Here is a 2,563-nt window from a genome sequence, read left to right as displayed (position 1 = left end):
ATTCATTCAGAGAGTATAGGACTCAATCTTCAATGAACTTGTCCGCTCCCTATTCATTCAGAGAGTATAGGACTCAATCTTCAACGAACTTGTCCGCTCCCTATTCATTCAGAGAGTATAGGACTCAATCTTCAACGAACTTGTCCGCTCCCTATTCATTCAGAGAGTATAGGACTCAATCTTCAATGAACTTGTCCGCTCTCTATTCATTCAGAGAGTATAGGACTCAATCTTCAACGAACTTGTCCGCTCCCTATTCATTCAGAGAGTATAGGACTCAATCTTCAACGAACTAATTTGCTTCATTACTCTTTCGTGAAGGCTTATAGATGATTTGCTTCAAAGGTCAAACCTGAAAATCAAACATTATTCATCATGAATGTATATTTGAAAAATATTATACTAAAAAATTTAGAAGTTGAGAAATTTTTTGAAAATCCATCTCCATCGTGAAAACTTGTCTGGAACCATTGGATATTTAAATCTGCTTTGACTCAATTTTCGTATAAACGTCATTCTTGTCAAAATCTCAAGACCAGTTATCTTCATCTCGATGCTTTCATATCTTAAATCTTGAACTATCCCTGGGAAACCTGTAGATATTTAAGCCATCATGCGATTATGAATGCCATGATCCTACTCATGCCTAAAATGTATGCAATTATGCAATTCAATGTGTTTTCTTCTTTGAAGGAACTCTATCTCTTTTTGATCTCGATGGAACTCGGTTTCATATTTGGTATAGAACATTTGACCAGTTCACCCCAGTTAACAATCTCAATTCCATATCTCTCACCTTAACATGACCTTGGCTCATTTCTTTCTTAAAACCCTCCAGTATCCATGACCAACTTCTCGACCAATGATAACCTCCTTGGGTCATCTTTTAATGGCTGAGTTTTCTTTGAATTTGAGGATTTTAGTTTCCCATGGCCACACAAGCTTACATGTTTAACCATTGTCAACTTCAGAATACCTGCATTTCCAAAATCTTTTGCACAATAATACAAAATGATCTCATGTACTTCAAGTTAAGCCATATGTTTTAACCTTTCAAAATAAGATGTTGCAAAGGAAAATCAAGAAAGACATCTCTTTATTTTATAAATACAGAGAATTTTAGGCAACAAAATGGCAAACTTTTAAACTGGAAACAGTAAAAGAACAAAAGAGTAGGCGTCTTCAAATATCAATAATGCAATGCTTTTGAACTGGCACGCCGTTAGAATGTCTCGAGGTTATTTCAATCGAGACTCATTAATCTTTAATCTCATCCCTGATCACCAACTGTCATTGTTACTATCCATATCAGGAGCTCTTTCCACTTCCAAAATTGATTCAGAACCTTCCACCATGCACGAATTCTGAATTTCAAATTCAACTCAAGTCGCCCTTTGCGGGTTTTCAACTTGAGACCTCATTTGGTTCCAAGACGCCCTTTTCGGGTTTTCGTCTTGAACCCCTTTTATTTCTTTTTTTTCATTTTTCTCTTTTATTTTTTCTTTTTTTTCATTTTTATTTTTTCTCATTTTTTCTTTTCTTCTTTTCTTCTTTTTCTTTTTCTCATTTTATTATTTTTTTTTTCATTTTTCGTTTTTTTGTTTTTTTTTCCTTTTATTTCTTCTTCAAGCGAAATATCTCTTAACAGCGTCGGAATTCACTGGATATGGTAATTTTGATCCGTCCATTTCAGTTAGGACTAGAGCTCCCCCTGAAAAGGCCTTCTTGACAACATAAGGTCCTTCCCAATTGGGCATCCATTTTCCTCTGAAATCCTTCTGAATAGGCAAAATCCTTTTAAGCACCAAATCTCCCTCATGGAATTCTCGAAGGCGAACTTTCTTACCATGTGCCCGTATCATACGTTTCTGGTACATCTGACCATGACAAATAGCTTTCAATCTCTTTTCTTCAATCAAATTCAATTGGTCATACCTAGCTTGGACCCATTCTGCCTCATCAAGCTTTACCTCTGACAAAATCCGAAGTGAGGGAATTTCCACCTTAATAGGTAAGACAGCCTCCATCCCATATACCAGAGAAAACGGAGTTGCTCCAGTTGAAGTCCGTACTGAAGTTCGATAAGCAAACTGAGCAAAGGGCAACTTCTCATGCCAGTCCTTATAGGTCTCAGTCATTTTCTCTATGAGCCTTTTGATGTTCTTATTGGCCGCCTCTACTGCCCCATTCATCTTTGGGCGATAAGTGGTGGAATTATGATGCTTTATTTTGAACTGTTTACAGACCGAGTCCATCATCTTATTATTTAAATTCAACGCATTATCGGAGATAATCCTCTCGGGCAAACCATATCTACAAATGATCTCCTTCTTCAAGAATTTACATATTGTAGACTGGGTAACATTTGCGTAAGAAGCTGCTTCTACCCACTTGGTGAAATAATCTATGGCTACCAGAATAAAGCGATGACCATTTGAAGCTTTGGGCGAAATTTGTCCAATAACATCCATGCCCCACATTGAGAATGGCCACGGAGTTGTCATTACATGCAACGGATGAGGAGGAGTATGTATCCTATCTCCATAAATCTGACATTTGTGAC

This window comes from Hibiscus syriacus, unplaced genomic scaffold, assembly GCF_006381635.1.
Source record: "Hibiscus syriacus cultivar Baekdansim isolate YM2019G1 unplaced genomic scaffold, ASM638163v2 tig00116968_pilon, whole genome shotgun sequence".
Taxonomy (NCBI): Eukaryota; Viridiplantae; Streptophyta; class Magnoliopsida; order Malvales; family Malvaceae; genus Hibiscus; species Hibiscus syriacus.
The sequence above is the reverse complement of the archived record's forward strand: the minus strand, read 5'-3'. Positions refer to the sequence as shown.